The following is a 23710-nucleotide window of genomic DNA, read 5'->3' as shown; positions in this document are numbered from 1 at the left end:
ACGCCAAAGACAACTTAGAAGGTCAGTGGGAAAACTCTGTTTCTACAGTGAGACAGAAGCTAGGTCTCAGCCCCACTTGCTAAGCGTGGCCCCAGGGCAGTGGCTGCTTCCTGAGCTTCTGGCCCACAGACTGAGGGGGAATTGGGTAGCTGATCAGAGGAGGACTGCAGGGATGTCTTTGCCAGTGCTGAGGCAGGAATCTCTTGCTTTGCCCATGCTTGGATCTGGGTCACAGTTCTGAGGGGTGGTCCTAGGGCGAGGAGGAGTGCTGGTGGGTGCAGCTTGTAGTGGCTGTGGAGAGGAAACACCTCTCCCCTTATCATACCACCTTGGAAGAACTGAAAATTTACAGGTCCCTAGAAGTAGCTCTGAAAACAGCTGTACAAACCCCTGAAGCTTGGGACAGTACATTCTCCACATTGGAAGCAGACCTATACCGTAATAAAGAGTTTATAACTCAAGTAATTGGCTGGGATCAAGAGCAAACCTCGCAAGAAGTGTCAGACCATAGAATCTTTTTTCTGTAACAAAGAAGATCAAAACATACAACTAGAAGAAGACAACAAAGTCAAAACTCCTACATCCAAAGCCTCCAAGAAAAATATGAATCAGTCCTAGGCCTTGGAAGAGCTCAAAAAGGATTTTGAGAAGCAAGTAAGAGAAGTAGAGGAAACACTGGGAAGAGAAATGAGAGTGATGCAAGAAAATCATGAAAAACAAGTCAACAGCTTGCTAAAGGAGACCCCAAAAAATACTGAAGAAAATAACACCTTAAAAAAATAGCCTAACCCAAATGGCAAAAGAGATCCAAAAAACCGATGAGGAGAAGAATGCTCTAAAAAGCAAAACTGGCCAAATGGAAAAGGAAGTCCAAAAGATTACTGAAGATAATACTTCCTTAAAAATTAGAATAGAGCAATTGGAAGCTAGTGACTTTATAAGAAATCAAGACATTGTAAAACAAATCCAAAAGAATGAAAAATTAGAAAACAATGTGAAATCTCTCATTGAAAAAACAACTGACCTGGAAAATAGATCCAGGAGAGAGAATTTAAAAATTATTGGACTAACTGAAAGCCATGATCAAAAAAAGAGCCTAGACATCATCTTTCAAGAAATTATTAAGCAAAACTGTCCTGATATTTTAGAACCAGAGGGCAAAATAGAAATTGAAAGAATCCACAGATCTCCTCCTGAAAGAGATCCCTAAAGGAAAACTCCTATGAATACTATAGCCAAATTCCAGAGTTCCCAGGTCAAGGAAAAAATATTACAAGCAGCCAGAAAGAAACAATTCAAATATTGTGGAAACAATCAAGATAACACAAGATTTAGCAGCTTCTAAATTAAGGGACTGGAGGGCATGGAATATAATATTCCAGAGGGCAAAGGAGATAGGATTACAACCAAGAATCAACTACCCAGCAAAACTGAATATAATCCTTCAGGGGAAAAAATGGTCATTCAGTGAAACAGAGGACTTTCAAGCATTCTTGATCAAAAGACCAGAGCTAAATAGAAAATTTGACTTTCAAATATAAGACTCAAGTGGAACATGAAGAGGTAAATAGGAAAGAAAAATCATAAGAGATGTATTAAGGTTGAACTGTTTACATTCCTGCATGGAAAGATGATATTTGTAACTCATGAGACCTTTGTCAGTATTAGGGTAGTTGGAGGGAAAAAATTATATATATATGTATGCATAGATATAGATATAGATACAGATATAGATATAGATAGATAGAAGGCACAGGGTTAGTTGAAGATGAAGGGGTCATATCTGGAGAATAAAATTAAGGGGTGAGAGGATTATACTGGGAGAAGAAGAAAGGGAGAGAGAGAATGGAGTAAATTATCATCCCCAAAAAAAACAGAAAAGAAAAGGCTCTTACAGTGGAGGGGAAGGTGAGAGGGAATGAGTGAATCTTATTCTCATAGGATGTGGCTAAGGAAGGAATAACATACACATTCAACTGGATGTGGAAATCTGTCTTACCCTACAGGAAAATAGGGGGATAAGGGGACAAGAGATCAGGGGAATGATAGGGAGGAGGGCAGATTGGGAAAGGGGGTAATCAGAAGCAAACACTTCTGAGGAGGGATAGGGTCAAAAGAAAGAATAGAATAAATGGGGGGGGCAGGATAAGATTAAGGGAAATAGTCAGTTTTTCACATGATTACTATGGAAGTATTTTGCATAACTGTACATGTATAACCTACATTGAGTTGCCTTTTCAATGAGGGTGGGTGGGGAGGGAGGAAGGGAGAAAACTTGGAACCCAAAGTTTTGAAAACACGTTTAAAAAAAATGTTTTCACATGCAACTGGGAAATAAGAAATACAGGAAAAGGGATACAGAAATCTATCCTGCCCTACAGGAAAACAGAAGGGGAAGGGGATAAGAGAAGGGGGGGGGAGAGATAGAAGGGAGGGCAGACTAGGGGAAGGGATATTCAGAATGCATACCATCTTGGGGTGGGGGGAGGGGCAAGATGGGGTGAAAATTTGGAACTCAAAATCTTGTAGAAGTAAATGTTGAAAACTAAAAATAAATAAATTAAAAAGAAAAAAAAAAAAGACTGGACTAGATGTTAAAAGTGAGACTCTGCTCTGAGTCTGGGGTCTAAGCCAAACTGCTGCTCCTTCTGAACTTCTTCCCTTTTCTGGTACACCACCTAGGGCTTCCCTATTCCCAATGCCACCATTGTGCACTGGTTCCCTTCTCATTCTACCCTGGATCTATGACCAGGAACTGAATATTGGACAACAGTGCTGACAGTTAAAACCTGCTCCTGTCACTGAAGCCCTGGTTTCTAATCTCTTGTCCTGGTACACAGCCTTTCCCTGGGAGCTGGAGTGCTGAGAACATGGCAGTGCTCCTGGCCAAACCTTATTCCTAGTGTCCAAAGATCTTCCTGTCTGTCTCTCTATGCTGAGCTAGGCAGGAAAAATGACTCACTGTGGCTCTTCTGGATTTCCTTATCAGTATTTGGTCTGGTACATTTTCCAGTTTGTTTTGAGGCTGTTATGGATAGCAGCTGCCCATCTCAATATTTCTAGCACTATATCAAACAGAAGTGGTAAAAATAGACAGCTGTGTTTCACCCCTGATTTTACTGGATATGATTCTAGTTTATCTCCATTACATATAATGGTAGCTCTTGACTTTAGATATGTTATTTATCATTTTAAGGAAAGGATAATTTATTCCTATATTTTCTAATAATGGTGATTTTTAACAGAAATGGATATTGTATTTTGCCAAATGCCTTTTTGCATCTATTGAAATAATCATGATTTTGTTAATTGTTATTAATGTAGTTAATTAAGTTTATACTTTTCCCAATATTAAACCAACCTTGCATTCCTGATATAAATCCAACCTGGTGTATAATCTTTGTATTAGTATATAATCTTTGTAATATGTTGTTTTGGTTTCTTTGCTAATATTTAAAATAATTCTATCACTGTTCATTAGGGATACTGATCTAGTTTTTTTTTTCCTGCTTTAGTTATCCCTGATTTATGTATTAAGACCCTTATATCACAGAATTAAACTGGTAGGGTCCCTTCTTTTACTATCTTTGTAAACAGTTTATATAATATTGAAAGTAATTGTTCCTTGAATGCTTGATAGAATTCATATCTGAATGGTATATCTGGTTCTGGAAATTGTTTGTTTGGAAGTTAATTTATAGCTCATTCAATTTTTTCCTATGAAAATAAGTTGTTTAAATTCTCTATTTCTTGTTCTGTTAATCTGGCTATTTTGTATTTTTATAAATATTCATTTATTTCATTTAAATTGTCCGTTTTATTGGCATATATTTGGGCAAAAGTTTCCTATAAAACCTTTATTTATTCTTCACTTGTGGTGAATTCTTTTTTCATTTTGGATACTAGTCATTTGGTTTTCCTCTTTTTCTTTTTTTATATTTTATATAATTTATTTCTTATAAGTAAATAAATTTACGTACATGAAATATTTTATGTTTATTATTTTATTGACTTAAAAACCTCGCTCTTAGTTTTATTAATTAAAAGGAGTTTTTTTTGTTTTCAATTTAATTAATCTCTGCTTGATTTTCAGGATTTCTTTTTTTACTGTTTAACTGGGTTTCTGTAATTTTTTGGTTGTCTAATATTTTTAGTTGCCTTCCCAATTCATTGATCTGTTCTTTCTATCTTTTGTTAATAAAACTGTTTAGAGATATACATTTTCCCCTTAGGACTGCTTTGGTTACATCCTCAAGATTCTGGTATGATGTCACATTGTTGTCATCATGTTTAATGAAATTATCTATCGTTTCTATAAAATAATACTTATAAAGCACTTAAATACATTATCTGGCACACAGCTGACACGTAAATGTTATTGTAATTATTATTAGTTCTTTGACTTTATAATTACTTTAGGATTAAGTTACTCAGTCTTCAGTTGATTTTAATACTTTCTCAGAGGCCCTTTATTAATGGGTAAACATTAAAAGAAACTTCCCTAAAAATGTTCTTCTTTGATAACAACTAAAAAGCTAGCAATTAAACAAGAGAGAAAATTATCCACATACTGATGACATTCTGTTTCCTTGCCTTGTAAATGTCAGATTTTGGAAACTCGTAGCTAAAGTCTTCGTAAAGTGTCCTATGGAGAAGCACTGAACATAGTGTGGTATCTGAATATAACAGAATATTATTACACTATAATAAATTACCATAGGACCTGGCATATATTAAATGTGTTATAATAAATTATGAATATGATACATTCAAAGAAACATGAAAATATATATATAAACTGATGCAGACTGAAGTGAAAATATATATAGTGACTAAATGAAAATAACACTAAAAACATCATAAAGCAGTTTAAGTATAATGGTGAATCTTAGTGCCAGATATATAATATAAATCATACTTTCCTTGTATCAGTAGAGAGATGGTAGACTATCAGTACAGAATGTTGTATAAATTGTCGGTCAAATGCATTCATTATTAATTGGCTTTGATTAATTATTTTTTCCTCTAACATAAGAAGGGATGAGAGGGGGAAAATATTGAGAAGTGACTTATGTAAATACAAAAAAATCGATAAATTTCAAATAAAATGCATTCTTTCAAATATTAATCATTCATTTTCAAGCAAAAGACAAAATGTACTTGGAATAAAGATATTATCCAAACTGGGCATTTCATAATAATAAATAACTAGATATTTATTTACAAGCTATTAAGTAGTTTATGGTTAGAAGAAAAGAAGAAATATGCAATTATATAGCATATACTATGTTGCCAAGTACTGTGCTAAACACTTTACAAATATTTCATTTGATCTTCACAATAACCCTGGGAAATAGGTGCTATCATTATTTCCACTTTACAGGTAAGGAAACCGAGACAAACAGAAATTAAATGATTTTGCCAGAGTCACAAAGCTTCTAAGTGTTTGAGGCCAAATGTGAATTCAGGTCTTCCTGAATCCAAGTACTATTATATCCAATGCACCTAATAGCCAAAAGGGCATATTTTAAAAAGTGGCAGAGAAACTGTCTAACTTGCAAGGTGAACAACTCAAATGTGCTACAGGAAAAGTGGGGGTCCTTATATAATTTGATGTAAAAAACTAAAAATTTTAACAATTGAAAATAGTGCACACCAGCTTCATTCTAAAACAATTACCTTTTTCAGGAAAAATGAACATGTCTGACCAAACCCAAAAAGGAAAAGTTATAAAAAATTACAAACTGATACTTACTTAGCTCAGTAGAAAAATTTTACAGTGAAATGATCAATTTTCTGATTTTAAAAAGAAAGGTCTATAGTATCAGCCACTCTCTTTAGCATAATTCCTTTCTGTGTAGTCAATAGGAAACCTAGTACCCAAGTTTCAGTCATGTAACGTTCAGTCTTATTTTATTTAAAGGAGATGTAAGGAAGCACAAAATTCTATTTAAATTTTATATGTACAGGGTGAACGAAATACTCTTGATATATGATTTGACAAAATTTGGAACAAATAAAAAACAAACAATAAAAAAATAAACACAGCATAGCATACCTCACACAATAAAATATACTTAACACAATTATTGTAAATAAGCACTAACAGATGACCCCAAAGACAGAAGGCATCTGCTCACCTGGCCCAAGTTCCACAGACACATGTGAATGTTTTCCCCTCTCTGGCAACCCTCCAAATAGCTATAGCTATTTTCTGAGAGCTGACAGAGCATCAGTAGCATAACATGAAAACCAAATGGTCTTTGGAAGTATTCTTGAAGCTCATCTAAGTTCTAATGCCTGGGTGGTAGGCAAGTAAAAAATGAAAAGTGAGATAAATAAGGTTCCATGTATTTTAATTATTAGCATGACTGCTTTGCCCATTACTCCAATCTACACAAAATTAATCAAAATTAACTTAGTAATGTCATTAACAAGAAAATAAAATTCAACAAAAATTTAAATGGCTAAAATCTAGAAATATTCCTTAGATTTGTTGGATTGTTAATATGCTTGGCTGTTGGGATATGACCACAGCCATGAAGCTAGAACAAAAGCCTCCAAATTTCTGTTCTATTAAATTTGGCTTTGTGCTGGATCATTTGATTATTAGAAACAAAATGTTATTAAGTAGTGGGCACATGTGGCCACATGCACCACACCTGAGCCAAATCTGGTTAGATTTGGGCTTTTGCCATTCATCTGTAGGGTGATGCACTGTACCAAAAAAAAAAAAAAATCACTTGCCCCTACAGACAAGTACAATCACCCAGATAGTTTCCTGAGTTTTCTAGACAGAGAGAGCCAATCACAAATCTATTTGGCTCCCCTCAAGAGTCCTGGAAGATATGGAAAGTTGGATACTTAGTTTTACATATAGCAACTTGATTAAACTTTTAGGTTTGGCTCCCCCCTGAGGAAGTGCTTTTCTGATAAGCAGTACTTCCTGGAAATCTGGATCAACTTCCTTATGTTCAGTCTGAGGTCCCTTACCAGAGACCATATCAACTCTTAGTGAAAATTACATTGGCTATGAGAAGTTTGGAGTTACTGAAAAAGTTCAAGAAGGCACTATGAGTGTTCTACAGCAAAAAGACCCGTGAAATTAGTACCACTCTCCATTTCCCCTAAACCTGAGCGGTAGGGATGGTAAACAAAAACTGTTCCCATCTCTCATTTTGCCTTCTTTGGGGGATCTCTAGATTGGAAATATATTTTTTCCTTTTTTCAAAATAAGTTTTTATTCATGTCATTTGTTTATAATGTCACCATAGTTTTCCCCCAGCTTCCTGGAACCTGGCTCTCTCAAAGACTTAAGTGAAAATGGATTTTCCACAAGATCTACATAAATAATTTTTAAAAATGAAGAGATAAAAAATGAAATAAAAGCTCTGGAGCTCTCTTGAAAGGGAGAATGGTAAACCTTACCCAAGAAATGGACTCCTTGAATGGCAGAATAGACCAAAAACAAATCAGTGACTACAAGACATCAAGAAATATTAGAACAAAATCAAAAGATTGAAAAATAAAAGAAAATAAAAAATAGTCGATATCAAAACAACTGGAAAATAGGTCAAAGAAAAATCATTTAAGATCATCAGACTCCCTGAAAACTATGATAAAAAAAAGCAAACCCTAAATAGAAGGGTGTGCTAGAACCAACTCAAACTGGCTCACTGCTTAGGAACAGTGATTGTTAAATTTTCAATGTGAGAATTTATACCTTAGAATTCAGCAAACATTGCAAATCATGGCTTGGTTTACTGTTTTGTTGATTTCTAGACTTTAAAAGGTAAGTCAGAAATGAAAACTGTATAGGTTTATTAGAACCAGAAAGCAAAAGAAATAGGTTTGGCTATTACTATGCAAAGCTGAAAATAATCTTATAAGAGAAATTCACCTTTAATGGAATAAAGGACTTTCAAGCATTACAAGGAAAAGAACAAAGCTGAATAGGAATTTTTTCCTATATTGAGCAAATTAAAAGGGCTATAAGATGATGCAGTGCTACGATTATACAAGAGGGAGAAAAAACAAGTATCCCTTTAAAACTTTAATGTCTTTAAAGGGTATTGAGGGAATTATTAAATAAGTAAAACAGTGGTCCTGTGGTTAAATTGGTTCTGCTCTAAGGGTTTGAAGAGGGGAAAGAGACAGCGGGATAAAATAAATAGGCTACTGTAGGAAGGAAAAGAGTGAACTTTTAATTTTTCATAATTGAAATGGGTGAGAAGATAATACCAACATAGAAGAATAGGTAAAGGAAACAAATTAGCAACAGAGCTAGAAGTTATTTTCTCATGGTTAATGAGTAAAGTTTCTCAAGCTTCAAAAATGCATACATACTATACATTCATGGTTTCTCAAGCTTCAAAAATGCATACATACTATACATTAACATGATAAAAACTGGGTTCAACCACTAGTCCACCCAGCATGTACATTTATATCATTGGCACCAACCCTTTTTGTGGAAGAACATGGCAGTTTTCCTACATGATTATCTCCTCAAGAAGTTAACATTATTCATAAAATTGTCCTGGTCGCCAGTCTTTGTGTTTCCCTTCCCCACTCTCCCATCTTTCTCTCTTCAGTTATAACTTTTAGATTTAGTATACTGTTAACACATTAAACTTCCCAAAATTCCATCATATTTTTCCCCTGTTCAAAAACCTTTAGTGGTTTCCCATTGGCCACATTAACTTTTGTCTCCAATTTTAGGATCCAAGGAACCATATAGAAAAGTCAGGAAAGTTCTTCAGGAATAAAACGGGACTTCAGACTTCATCTAGGTCAATCCAGTCATTTTATAAATAAGGAACTGAGTCTCAGAGAGGTTAAGTGACATGTTCAAATTTACATAATAGCACAGTCAGGATTCAAAACCCACATTGTTTGATTCCAAATTCAAAATGCTTTCCCGTCTACTAGTCTTATGATCCTAGTTCTCTGAGAGAATTGTCCCTTCCAGTCAAACTCATACCAGTTTAACTCACTGTTTCCAAATACTTGAGCTTTCCTACTTTTGTACCTTGCTCAAAATGGTCACCCTGCCTGAAATGTTTTACTCCTTCCCATTTTCCCATTTAAATTCTGCATATATTTAAGGGCCCAGTTCAAATTTCACCTCATCCAAGCTTCCTTTCCTGACCTTCTCAGCTGAGAGATTTCTCCCTCCTCAGAGCCTATAGCCCTTATCTGAATAATTTGTAAGCTCCTTGAAAGTAGTGATGTTTTTTATATTTTTTCATAATCCACCCCCCACTATGACATATAATATAGTACTTCATATGTCACAATCACTGAAGAAATATTTATTTGATTGAACAGGCATATACTTTTCTGTAACAAGAGGATAATTGGGAGCTTTTTAAAAAATATTTTGAACTTTAAAACCCCCCAAAAAGAATATTTTCATAACAGAACACAAAAAGAGGATTCCATGTGAAACTGCCTCTATTTCATAGCCCTTTAAAAAAAACATTCCACATGTTCTCAAAACTGTGTTGTCTGTGCTTCTTTGTGTTTTCCTATGCATTTTGAAAAATGTAACACAGGCTTTCTTTTTTGGCAACACTTTTGTAAACCTCTCCTCCCCACAAGAACCCTACATTTAAAAAGAGAAAGAAAGAAAAAATAACCTTTGTAAAACATAAGCATAGACAAGTAAAATGAATCATGTAATGGCTATATTTAATACATATATATATATACCTTTTGTTGATCACCTCTCTGTCAGGAGGAAGGAAACATTCAATCACAGTTCTCTGAAGAATGGATGGTCATTGCATTGATCAGAGTACTTGTTTTTCAAAGTTGTTTTCTTTACAATATTATTGTCCTCGTTCTTTCAGTTCTGCTCATTTCTCTTTCTATCTGATCATACTGTCCAGGATTCTCTGAAAGTGTCCCTTTCATCATTTCTTATGGCATAATAATATTCCATTACATTCATAGTTCGTTCAGCCATTTTCCAACTATCTAGTTCTTGGCTTTTTCCTTCCTCCCCACATTCCCTTTAAATTCCTCCTGTCAGGATCAGGAAGTTTGTTTTACTTATAACTATTCCCTTCCCAATATTATTCTCCTTCAATTAATCCATAACATCCTCACTATCCCTGCTTATTTTCTTGTTGAGTTTGGTGTATTTCTACACTAAAGTGTGTGTGTGTGTGTGTGTGTGTGTGTGTGTTCAACCTTCCTTTGTTTCAGATGGCATATACCTTACAGAGGGGACAAGTCAAACAGTGTTTACCTAACCCATCCAAGAGTAACAGAGGGAATTGGCCTGATTACAAAGAATTGAGAATTGGAGGTTATAAATGAGAAAAGGTAGGGGATGGGGGGACCACTGAATACAATTAAGAAATATTATGGGTTAAGAGAAGTCCAAGACGTAAACCCAAAAGAAGAGCATAACCCCCTAAAATTGTAAGCAGAGTCTCAGAGGGAAAAAATGGCTGGGCCACAGGAACTATAAGATTGGCCGAAAGAAATGAAGCAAGAGGGGGAAAATATTAATGAAATTGGAGTTCTGGAGGAAAAAAATGGAAGAAGAATAAATAGCTTAGAACAGAAGGTAGAAAATCTTATCTTATAAGTAGCAGACTCCTTGCAGAACTGGGCAAATAGAACTCAAGTATTCCACATGACGACAAGAAATATTAGAACAAAGTCAGAAGGTTGAAAAAATAAAAGATAATGTAAGGTATGATTATCAAAAACAACTGACCTGGAAAACTGGTTGAGGAAAAATAATTCAAAAATCAGAATGCTTGATTTCAAGAAATCATAAGTGAAAACTGCTCAGTGCTCTGCATCTGCTAAAGCCAGAGGGCAAAAAGAAAAACTGATACACTAATTACCTCCTGAGAGAAATCTCAAATTGAGCAATCTCAAATATTACAGCCAAAATCAAGAGCTTCCTAGTAAAATAGTTTAGCAAATCAAATATACAAATAGGTTACCAAGGAGCCAGAACTAGTCAGGATCACACAAGACTAGGCTGCATCACTTCAAAAGAAAAGAAAGTCTTGGAATATAAGATGCAAAAAATAAAGACTTAAAACCCAAAATAACTTAACCTGAAAAACTGAGTATAATCCTTGGGAAGGAAATAGATCCTTACTAAAAGACATTCAAGCATTTCTGACGACAAGGCCAGAGCTGAATCAAAACTTTGAAATGTGAACACATTAGTCAAGAAGAAACTACATTTGAGTAAATGGAAGGAGATAAATGATGATAAATTGCTTATATTCTAATAGGGAAAGAAAAGGCAAAATATCCCTTCATAAATCCTACAGTATCAAAAAGATAACAGAGGGAGTTAAATAAGACAAACATGGAGGCTGGGTTAGTTTTGTTCTGTTCTGTTTGTTCTAAGAGGAAAGAAAAATGAGTGGGAAAAAGGAATAAACTAGGGAAGAAATGAAGAAGGGAAAAGAAATTACTATTTTTCACAAATGGAATGCAAAAAGAGTTTATGTACATATAGATGGGGATGTGGGTCCAGGTATCATATGAACCTCATTCTTACATGAACAGGACAAAGGAGATTTAAACAAACATGTACACACTGACTATGGTGTAGTAATACATTTTATGCAATAGGCAAAACAGTAAGGACATTTTGGACTAGATGTCTAGTAAAAATCTTAAATTCAGTATGTTCAAAACTAAACTCATTATCTTTCCCCCTAAACTCTCTCCTTGCCCCTATCTTCTTTATTACTGTAGACAGCAACACCATCCTCCATGTCCCTCAGTCTCACAATCTAGCAGTTATCCTCCAGTCCTCACTGTCTCTCATTCTTGCCCCCACCCTTCCCATATCCAAGTTGTGCCAAGGCCTGTTAATTACATCTCTCAAATATGCCACCTTCTCTCATCTGACACTGCTACCACTCTAGTGCAGGCTCTCATCATCTCACAACTGGACTATTGCAACAGCCTGCTGGTGGGACTTCATGCCTCAAGTCTCTTCCCACTCCAATCCATCCCCCATTCAGCCACTAAAGTCATTTTCCTAAAGTGCAGGTCTGATTGTGTCACACACCCACACCGCTCCCCACCCCCACCATACATATATACACATGCACACATGCGCGCGCACACACACACACACACACACACTCTCTCTCTCTCTCTCTCTCTCTCTCCCCCCTCCAGTGGCTCCCTATTTCCTCCAGGATCAAAGATAAAGTTCTCCAGCATTCAAAGCCCCTCATAACCTAGCCCCCTGCTACCTTTCCACTCTTCTTATGGCTTACTCCCCAATACATTCTTTGATCCAATGACACTGGCTTCCAAGAACAAAACACTCCATCTCTCAACTCTGGGCATTTTCTCTGGCTATCCTCTCTGCCTAGAATGCTCTGCCTCCTCTACTCTATCTACTGACCTTCCTGGATTCCTTTAAGGCTCAACTAAAATCCCATCTTTTACTTGAAGCCTTCCTCAACCCATCTTAACTCTAGTACCTTCCCTCTGTTACTTATTTCCTATTTGTCCTATATATAGCTTGCTTTGTATATATTTGTTTGCATGTTGTGTCCCCTATTAGACTGTAATCTACTTGAGGGCAGAGACTGTCTTTTGCCTCTTTTTGTATCTCCAGCACTTAGCATAGTACCTGGTACATAGCAGGCATTTAATAAATATAAATTGATTAAGGACAGGAAAGAGTCGTAAGCAAAACAAACTTCAACTCTGGAGGAAGATCAACAAGTGGGATTAAAAAGAGATAAAAGTATAAAAAAAACATGAAAAAGACATCAAGAGAAAGGAATATAAGAGTAGAAAGAAATTACTTCAATTATAGATTATGTATTGACCAAATTCCTTCCTTTTCTCCACCTCATTCTTTGTAAGGAGAAGAGTAAAGAGAAAAGAGGGGAAAAAACATAAGAGGTTATGACAGAGGGAAATAATAATCACAACAGTGAATGGGAAAAGGATTAACTCAACTATAAAAAGAGGGTAGCAAAATGGATTAGAAAACATAATCCAACAATATATTGTTTATAAGAAGTATATTTGAAACAAAAAACTACGAAGAATTAAAATGAGATAATTTGCTCATGAGTGGGCCAAGCCAATATTATTGTAGTTCAGGAGAGAAATGAAGACTGGATACATAGCACTGGGAGTCGCCTGTATAGACACAGAAGAGAACATAGAACAGAGCCCTAAGAAACATCCACATTAATGAAGCAGAAGGTAGAAGATCATCTATCAAAGAAGACTAAAGAAATGGTCAGATAGGTAGAAGAACAACTAGTGGCAAGTAATGTCATTAAAGTCAAAGAGAAGTATCGAGCTGATGAAAATCAGTTGGTATTACCAACACTTATCTATGCAACAAATTCTATGGTTATTCCAATAATACACTCAAAATATGCAAGAATATTTACTTAAAGCATTTTTGAAAGTAAAATCCAAAATTACTCTTCCCTTAAATTATGGTATTGTGGAAAGGGTACCTGATCAGAATCAGGACACCCAAGTTCCTGTTCCTAGTCTGATTCCTGGCTATATAACCTCAGGAAAGTTGCAACTTCTATGGGCCTAATTTTTCTCAGAAACCACTTGGAGTTCAAAAATTATTTGATGTGGACTCATGAATAGAATAAAATAACAAGCTTGATAAAGTCTTCAACTGACAAAGTCAGTTCTTAACATGTTGAAAATTCTGCTTTCACTTTAAATATAATTTTAAAAGTTTCATTGAAGCAATTCCACCTTAATCATTTCCCTGTTATTCCTCATCTTTAATACTTCCTTGAAGCAAAACAAACAAAAACCCAAAAGACAAAACAATTTTTCCTCGTCATTGTATGCAAAATTCTATACTCATAGTCTTCCACCTCTCTAATGACATAAGTAAAGTATGTTTCATTATCTGTTCTCTGGGACCAAATTTGGTTCATTTAACTTGAGTTCAGCTGACTTTTAGTGTTACATAATGTTCATTATACTTTTTACTTTTAAACATTTATTTTAAAAACTTATCCATTAAATTTTAACCACAGTGCTTAAATGATATTATAGTTCAAAGTAAGCACGAATGTTACATTTTCTCACAATTCCCCAGGATGGCTACCTTCTCCTTATGAAGTGACAATTTCAGCTGTAATTAATGGATGATGCCTTCATTTTAGAGGTGACATGCGCAGGTGGAAAATAAAATAATTCAGAAAAAAATAAAGTATTCTTTCACTTTTTTCTTAGAAAATAAGCCCCTATCATCTATATGGAAGATTAGAAAATAAAGGAGCAAATAAGTCATTTCTGTCCTCTGAGCTATCTATTTCTCCTCCCTTTTCTGGAGTGTTTGTATTCCTGCACTGCCTGTACTTTTCTTAAAATTTAAAGTTCATCAGAATTACAGAAGCCAATTAGGGGTAGGGGTGGGAAACAGACACAAACGGCAATAATAACAAAAACCTCGTCAAAGTCAAATCCATTGTTCATACCATGAGGAGTGGGAAGGCAATGGCAAAGTAGAGGAATACCAACTAGGATAATGATTGTATAGTAGAGACTTCATATGTACTGAAACCATTATGGCAACTGCGAAGAGCTGGCAAGAACACTGAAATGCTAGTGAACAAATACAAGTCATTTGTATATACAAATATAAACAATCCGGTTTTTATGATACCTGAGTCAAACAAAGAGACAGGATAGCACAAGGTTACAGGCTGGCCCTATTATAAACCTTCATAATGATCAGCATGATACAGGAGACAGGGAAATAAGTAGTACTACTTTTGTGTTCTGGAATCACAATCAATCAATGAACAAACATGAATTTAATAATCACCTACTAATGTGCCATATACACTAGAGCAAATCATAAATACCACCTGCTAGAAATTAAATGCTTCAGTGCTAGTACTTAAAGAGGAAAACCCACAGGTACAACTGAAATGAATTGAAGACGTGAATATTTTCATTATGTGTCAATATTCTATCATAACAAACTTGGAAAACCTCACATTACAGATGACTTTTGGTCAAAGGTATCTTTAACTCCAAGTCACCCTGAAGAAATAATATGAAAATCATAAAAGGTAATCAGGAAAAATAACTTCATCCCTAGATCAGGGTAGTGGTGTGATGTATTGGAAAGAATGCTAAACTTGGATTCAGTAAAGACCAGGGTTTAAATACTACTTCTGTTGCATACTAGCCTTGTGACTTTGGTAAGTCATTAACTTCTTGGAATCAGTCAGTTTTCTAAGAGTACAAATTTGCAGAGCTGGTGCTAACCTCCACTAGTAAAAGAATTGGTGGCGCAGTGGATAGAGCACCGGCCCTGGAGTCAGGAGGACCTGAGTTCAAATATGGCCTCAGACACACAATATTTCCTAACTGTGTGACTCTGGGCAAGTCACTTAACGCCAACTGCCTCACCAAAAAAAAAAAAAAAAAAAAGAATTGGTACTTAATTGGGAGTTTCCTATACCAGGTCTGGTACAAAAATAAAGGCAATAAAAATAAAGGCTGGCACTTAAATATCACTTTAAAGATTGCAAAACACCTTTATAGACATTGTCTCATTTCATCTTCACAAAAATGAAGTCATGTTCTGATCTGAGCCTGACTCAGGCCAGTCTCCTGATACTTTAGTGTCAATATCAGAATGAAACGAGACACTTGTAAGTCATTCAACAGTGAACCAAAAGGAATTTACTTAGCCATAACAGGAGAATGATATTCAACAAGAATAGGCATTGAGGACACCTTGAGTTGATTCAGCTGAGTAAGGCTGTCTTACCTAAGTTATCCATGACCTACCAGCCAAGAATCAGAATGCCCCTGGAGTTCCTAATGGCTGCTTTGTACTCGGGGGACTGTACTGTCTTAAAGGGACCCAGGAGTATCAGCCATGAACAGATAGATTATCTAAATTCCACAGCCTTTACCTCACTGCTGAGGGTGAAAGTCCCTTGATACATACAGATAGCTAGAGCCCTGTATTGCCATTCAATAACAGAATAATTAGAAGGTCCTTTAAATAAGATATTCCAGGCATAGCCAGTACTCAATTATTGATTTCTGAGGAAAATGACCCTCTAGTTAAGCACAAAATGAGCCTTAGTTGTCTATCTGTACCCTGACAGTATCTCCTTTAGTCTTTTAGTACTTTGTGTCTGTACCTGATGTTACTTATGAAATGTAGCATCAGACCTGTATATCACTGTGGGAATATCTGGAACCATACAACATTTAGTAGGAATGAAAGACAGCAAGACAATGGTGGCTATTAACAAGGACCCAGAGGCCCCAATTTTCCAAGCGGTGGACTTGGGAATTGTTGTAGATTGATATATGGTAGTTCCTGAAATGACTGAGATGTTGAAGAAGAAATTATGAAGCTCCTATAATGTTTTGAGGTGGGAAATTACCCAAAATCAGGGAATTCATCAGCACTGCAGATGTCATGTGGAAAGCCTGGACAACTGATTTCAGATAATTTTTTTTTAAATTCTAAAAGTTGCCAGAATGTCTCTTATGGGAAGATTTATATTTCTTTGACTAATTCCTGGTTCTAAACAACATCTTTTTTTTAATGTTTTCTAATACTATAATAAAACCAATAATTAAGTACTGACAACCTTTAAAAAAATCTAACAAGAACAAGTTAAAGTGTTCTTAACAGGAAAAACAAACAACCCACAACAGACTCATGTGCTTGACAAAGTGGTTATAACCTGTTGCTTTGGTGATAGTAGTGTTTTTTTTATGACAATGAGCCAATGCTAAGGGATAGCACCATATGAACTGAGTTCCAAAACTTTAGAGAAAAGGATAGCTGAAGATAATGGGCAATATAATCACATTCTAAGTCATCAAGGAATAATGGAGTTTATAAAAAGTTTTGTGTGAGACACAATTCAGCCAGATCAACCCAAGAACATTTAAAGATAAAACTTGAACAAGAATAGAAGAGGCAGAAAAGTGAATTTACATCAATAATACTGCAACCATCAACATATTTGGACTCAAGTATCAGTCCCCTGTGTGTGTGTGTGTGTGTGTGTGTGTGTGTGTCCCTGGAGAAGTGAAAATCGAGGTACTAAAAAAGAATAAAAGTTAGGAAGAATAGCTAGATCAGACCAACTACAAGTAGAACAAATCCATGTTAATGGTGACATAACTTTGAAAGGGATCAAGTGTCAAAATATCCGAAAGAGGAGAAGATACCAAATAACTTGAAAAAATCCAGTGTGGTACTGGTACCCCCAAAAGACAACTGGGACATAAGTAACTACTGATCCACATGTCTACTTTCTCACTTCTCCAAAATTTTTCATAAGAATGTGTTTACACACAAATCTAGAGGATCTTTAAAGCAAATGTGGAAGAGAAAAGGCAGCTTTTTTGCAAATGATTATTATAGCAGACATCTTCAGTGCTACACAACTGAAGAAAGCTATACAAGATAACAAACTCCTACCATGTTTTCTGTTTGTTGATCATAAAGAAAAAAATTTGCTCAATACAGTAAAGTACAGGTTTAAAGGCTCTCCTCTAACAAAGTGTCTCCTTCGTATAATTTTGGTGCTATCCTTAATTCCTCACCCTTCCAAAAGCAACCTACCTAATCAGTTGCAAAAATCTCAGTCAGTTCTACTTTCACATGTCTTACATCCATTTTCTTCTCTCTATTCCCACAGCTACCACCCTAGTTTGGGTTCTCATTGCCTTCACCTAGACTACTGCAGTAGGCTCCTAAGTGGCTTCCCTGCCCAAAGTCTTTCTCCTTTCTAGTCCATCTTGCATACAGCTTCTAAAGTGATTTTTCCTGAAGTATATATTAGACCATTGGTATCAAGTTCAAATAGAAATGAGACCACTAAACCAGATAGAGAGATTCCTGTGGGGCCAGGTTGACTTAGAAAACTACATATAAACATTATCTATGTTTTATTGTATTCTTACTTATTTTGTTAAATATTTCCCCAGTACAACTGAATATAGCAGCACTAGGAAGAGTTGTGGGCCCACATGGAGCCTGGGACCTGGGAGAGGAGGGAGGGTACACTTGACATTTCTGGGTTAGAGGATGTCACTCCCCTACCTAAAAACTCCAATGATTCTATTGCCTCTAAGATCACAGTCCTCTTTTAAAGCCCTTCAATATATGACCTTTCCAACTTTATGCTACCTTACTCTCCATCCTTTCACACCATAGGTCCTGCCAGACTGTCCATCTTGCTGTTTCTCACACTCCCTCTTCCATCTCCACACCTTTGCACTGGCTATTCTCCACAACTGGAATGCATTCCCTCTTTACCTCTGCCTCTTAGAGATCCTTTGTTTCTTTCCAAATTCTGCTCAAGGACTTTCTTCAACACTGTCTTTCCTGATTCCCCCAGCTATCAGTGCATACCATATGAAAAAGTTACTATGTATTTGTCTATTTTGTACATATTTATTAAGTACCTGTCATCTCTACCAATGGAAAGTAAGTTTCTTGAAAGCTGTTTCATTTTTGTCTTTGTTCCACAGTGCCTCCAACACAACAGGCACTTAAAAATACTTGGATATTGATTTACAAGATGCAACAGATGAAATAACAAAAATAGTGCTATTCAATTTATCTTAGCAGTATCATACAAGGCATAAAACAAGGAACTATATGCTTTCCAAATGTATTTCTCATTGTTACAATGATTAGCTAGAATAGAGTACACATGTAAGAGCAACCCTACAGATGTGCCTGCTTGCAAATGACACTAAAGTGATTTCATTAAAACCCAGAATACTCCAAAATCTCTTTAATGAAACCCACAACCACTTAAGAGTTCAGTTTGAACAATATGAACAGGAAAAAGCAAGTGTATGGCTGGGTATGGTGGTTTATGCCTATAATCCCTGCTACTCAGTGGATAGTTCGAGTTTAGAGCGCTGTGGGGCTAGAGACAATAAAGTGCTCCCCCATGGCAGCTATGGGCCACCAAGCTCACTAGCCCAGGTGAGGAAGAAAGGAAGGAAGAGAAGGATGAAAGGGAGGAGGGAGGGTATGAACAGTCTATATATGCAATTCTATGATCAATAGTAAATATATCTTGAACAGGTACATTGCAATTGAACTAGATTGGTAATGAGCTAGACTCCTGAATTGAATAGGACAAAGAGAGTGAGTTGGACCGCATTTCAGAAACTGTGCAATGCTTTCAATGATCCCAAGCTACCCACTAATATAAAAAAAATTTTTTTAAAAACACTCATAGTTTTCTGGTGATCCTATATGGTTATGAATTAGGGAACACAATTTCAAAACAATAAAAATTATGAGTACTCAAAGGGTAATGAAGAGACATGTTGTCAATGTAAATGGGTGCAGCATAATAACAATGATAACTTGTTCACTAGAAGTAGGATAGAAAATGTATGATTTGTAAAGAACTAAGGTTGGTCATATAGCAAGAGCAAAGGATAATGGATGAAAAGCCTGAATGAATTTTGTACTGGGAACCACAGAATGTTAGAAATCTAGTGAAAAAAAAGTCTTTAGCATGTTGAGAGGACCCCTTATGGAAGATTTATGGGTAGATGTGAGGTGTAGACAGATTATAATCTACACTGTTCGCAAAGTACCCATATCAATGAAATCACAGATTCATTGAAGTGTCTGAAGTACTTTATAAAATGAATAAACTTTTTAAAAAAAAAGTAAGAGGTGAGTGAGCTCCTTGAAAGTTAATGCTTGAAAGCAATCAGACAGATAATTAATTCTTTTGTGGGCTTATTTATTCAATGGTTGAAAAGAGAAAGCTGACATCCTTGCTTGCCACTAGCTCAAAATTACATTGTTCTTTTGCCTCTTTTTATATCTCCATTGCTTAGCACAGTGTCTGGCACATAGTAGGCACTTAATAAATGTTTACTGACTGACTAATGGTCCTCAAGAATGTCTTCAAAAGCTTTACTAAGATGGTATCATTTTAGTAATATCTTGAATCTGCAGATGTCATTTACAAAACATTTTTAGTAGTTGAAATCCCCCCTATAGTAAGTATATCCCATACTCCTGGTAAGTGTGACTCTTCAAGAATCCCTCTAAAGGGCTCCTTTAACTCACCAGAGCCTCCTTCTTCTCCTCTGCAAGCTCTTCTGCATGTAAAAGTAATCTGGAGGGAGCAGCTAGGTGGCACAGTGGATAGAGCACTGGCTTTGGAGTCAGGAGGACCTGAGTTCAAATTTGATCTCAGACACATAACTCACTAGCTGTGTGACTCTGAGCAAGTCATTTAACCCCAACTGCCTCACCCAAAAAAAAAAAGTAATCTGGAATATTTAAAAGAGGTTTTTCTCAGAATATAACACGTTCTGATGTTTGATACAACAAACACTCATTGTTTGTATTGTTATGATGTAGGCATAAAGAGGAAAAAATGACAGTCACAATATACTGTGTGTGGGGAGGTCAGGAGGGAGCATATGAGACATATAAATAAATATATCAGAAATATGTTAGTTTTTGAGGAGGGAAGGATCACTTCTAGCTAGAGAGAGCAGGAAAGTTTTCATAGAGGAGACTATCTTGCTAGGTCTTAAAATATTTCAATAGGCATATATGTGTGTGTGTGTGTATATACATATAAAACATAGATATATACATATGTGTGGGGGTGTTAATAAGAGTAGGGAAGAGTCACTTTATAGGTATAAGATTTTGTATATACAAATACACTGAGGTGGAGAGGACATGCCAAGATAAGTGAGCGACAATGTGTTCCAATTTGGCTATAGCATATAGTTTGTGAAGGGAAGTACCACAAAATAAAAATGGGCAGGAAGACTGGACCAGTTTGTGATGGTTGTCATCCATGCACAGAGGTGATATAGAAAGCCACAAGAGTGATAGAGTATAGAGAAGAAAGCTAAGGACAAAGTCTTAGGGAGACAATTACAAGCTACTTTTTTAAAAAACATATTTAGAGTAATGCTTCAAAAGTATGTACATCAATTACACCAATGTTTCTTTCAGTGACTTTAGTAGGGAAGTAGGGAGGAAGTGCAGAGGAGAAAATTGAGTAAGTTGTCAAGGGAAGCTAGACACTAACTCCCCTCTCTATACCCACTGAAATAGGCTGCTAAGTACTAAGTACTAAGTGGTGGTGAGTCCCAGCATAGTCTTTGCATTTTTTTTTTTAAGGAGGGACAGGTTAGGTAGTTCAAGGGAATGGGGGGACTAATGGGACATAACTTGAAAACCAATGATATCAAACTTTATACACACACACACATACATACATATACCTATATATATGTATGTGTGTGCATATAGATATAGTTCTGGGAGTCTTCTGGTTGCTAACCATAACCTATTTTAAATTTTAAAAAAGTCAATCTGCAACAGTATACACATAAACACATCAAGTTGTTTGGTTTTTTCCCCACTTTTAAAAATACATTGTTAATGTTCCCTAAAAACACACAACGTAATTGTAGCAATTTGTCTATTGTATATCTCAAACAAAAATAAAATTCATCTGGTCAAAAGTACTCCTTACAATTAGAGGTTTCTAAATCACTTCACCCAATTAATGTGGATTTCAAAAACATGTTTTTTACTATCATCCTCAGCAAAAATCTATACAAGAAATAAAGAGAAATACTGTTGTTTGCCCAATCCTTTAAATCGAAAACTGTAAAAACTTAATTAATTTAGATTCCACTGATTCATTTGTGCTAACTGCCATGGGATTGGTGAAATCTGTTTAGCAAACCCTTTTCCCATAAAGGGGGTGGGGATAGGGCAAAGAGAAATCAAAGGATGAACAGTGTTTAACTTAAAATACTTTAAAGTACTTCTTTTCAAACAAAATTCATATGCTAATTACAAGTTACTCAGATATTCATTAAAGTAGCCCCATTAGGCTCCCTACTAGTCAAGGTGTTAGCCTAACTCTGAAAGGAATATATGAACTTTACTTACTAAATACTCTGTAATTCTGACTTTTCACTAATTCAGAGTACTTGTCTCCAAGTCCAGCTTTACTATATTTAAAATATAAACACCTCATGACAAACAAATATCTTACATTTATAAGGAATTTCATCCAATAGGTGCTTAGAATCAAGAACTAAATCTGTATTTTATTTTCTCCCAGTTGTCAAATAACTTAGAACAAAGTTATTCATCTGTTTAACAAAAAGTACCTAGCAGCTGCACGAAATAAAAATAGTAGTAGCACAATAATAGCTAACAACTTCCCTTTATATTTTTCACTCCAAAATTATGCATTGAAACTTTCTTGAATACATTTAAAGTATGCTGCAAGGAACAAGGTACCTAACAAAATAATCTTTTGGGAGGGGAAGGAAATTATTAAAAATAAAAATGTTTAAAACTATTAAAAAGGAAAAAAAAGACCACATTTGTGCACAGGTGGCAGATTTTTTTTTTAAAACACAGTGCCTGGTTATAGGAAATGCTTAATAAATTTTAGTTGCCTTGGCTGGACCCTGTGGAACGTGAAGAAATTGTGAAACAGTTCCAGCTTTTTAAAAAGAAATTGTAAAGACTGGGGAGGAAAAGCAAGAAGCCTGCCCTCCCCTTCCAGTCCCGGAGGTGACTGCGGACGCTCACAGTATTGAACTTGCAGTAACTTGAGGGTGGCATGGGATGATGCTCCCGCACACAGCTCGAGTTTACAGAGCCCCTTCCTGCCGAGGGTGCAGGATGCTTTGGATACTGGATTTCTCCTCCCAGCAGGAGGTCTGGGGGGGGGGGACAATTTGGGGAGCCCCTGCCCCGGGATGGGGGGCGTGGAGAGAAGCTGAAGCGTCTCCCGCCCAGTTCGCCCACGTGGAGTCCTTTCCCCGCAGGGAGCTCCCCTGCCCCAGCCTCATCCTCTCCCACCCCGGGTCCGAACCTCTGGGGGGCGGAAACTGAAGCTCTCCCGGGCGCAGCTGCTGCAGCTGCCGCTGCCCCCGAGGGGAGGCGGTAACACTTACCCCGAGTCCTGCTTCCGAGGCAGCAGAGGTAACCGAGGGGTTACCCCTCGGTAAGGAGGGGGAGGGGAGGGAGAGGGGGAAGGGAACAGATGAGGGGAAGGAGAAGGAGGAGGAGGAGGAGGAGGAGGCGGAGTCAGACGAGGGGGATGCTGTTCAGCCTCTCCTCAGGCCCCCCCCACACCTGGCCCGGGAGGGGAGGTTCCGCGGGCTGACTCCTCGACAACGCCTTCCTCTCCAGGAAGCCTAAGCCCCCGGGGTGGGGGACAGTGGCGCCACCGCGGCACCCCCTCCCTCTCCCTTTCAGGCGGACCGCGCGGAGACCAGGGAGGGAACGCTATCTGTGGCCCAGAGGAGGGAGGGGGAGGGGCTAGGAATTCGGTCCCGGCGGGATGGGCCCCTCCCCACCCCCCTACCCGGCCTGGCCCCTCCCCCATCCCGGCCTGGCCCCGCCCCCCCTCGCCATGGCGCTCCGGCGGGGCGGGGCCGAGGGCTCGGCGCGAGGCCGGTTGTAGAGCGCGCGGGCGGCGTTTTGTTTACCCGTCAGGCCACCCGCCAGTGAAGGCGGTTTGTGGTGGCCTGGAAGAGGGGTGGGGGGAGTGGAGCTACAGGGGACGTCATGGTCGAGGCCCCGCCCCTCCAGACCCAGTGCCCGCGCCTCCCCTCCCCCAGACACCTTTGGGCGTTCCTCAGGGGGAGGGCTTAGGAATGGGTACCTCTTGGAAGCTGGAGG

General features: G+C 37.2%; 1 protein-coding gene across 3 annotated transcripts in view; it reads right to left on the bottom strand.

Moving 5' to 3' along the window:
- KLHL5 (kelch like family member 5) overlaps positions 1-23376 on the bottom strand; it is a 127340-nt gene extending 103964 nt beyond the window's left edge. The window contains exon 1 of one of the 3 annotated variants that reach the window (XM_027836160.1): positions 22981-23376. The gene's annotated coding sequence lies outside the window, so the exon portion shown is untranslated. The remainder of the gene's footprint in view (positions 1-22980) is intronic. The other 2 variants (XM_027836162.1, XM_027836161.1) reach the window with 2 other exon arrangements.
- Between the last annotated feature and the right edge of the window lie 334 nt (positions 23377-23710).

This window comes from Vombatus ursinus, unplaced genomic scaffold (assembly GCF_900497805.2).
Source record: "Vombatus ursinus unplaced genomic scaffold, bare-nosed wombat genome assembly UNPS02014818.1, whole genome shotgun sequence".
Lineage (NCBI taxonomy): Eukaryota > Metazoa > Chordata > Mammalia > Diprotodontia > Vombatidae > Vombatus > Vombatus ursinus.
This window is presented reverse-complemented; position numbering and strand designations above follow the sequence as displayed.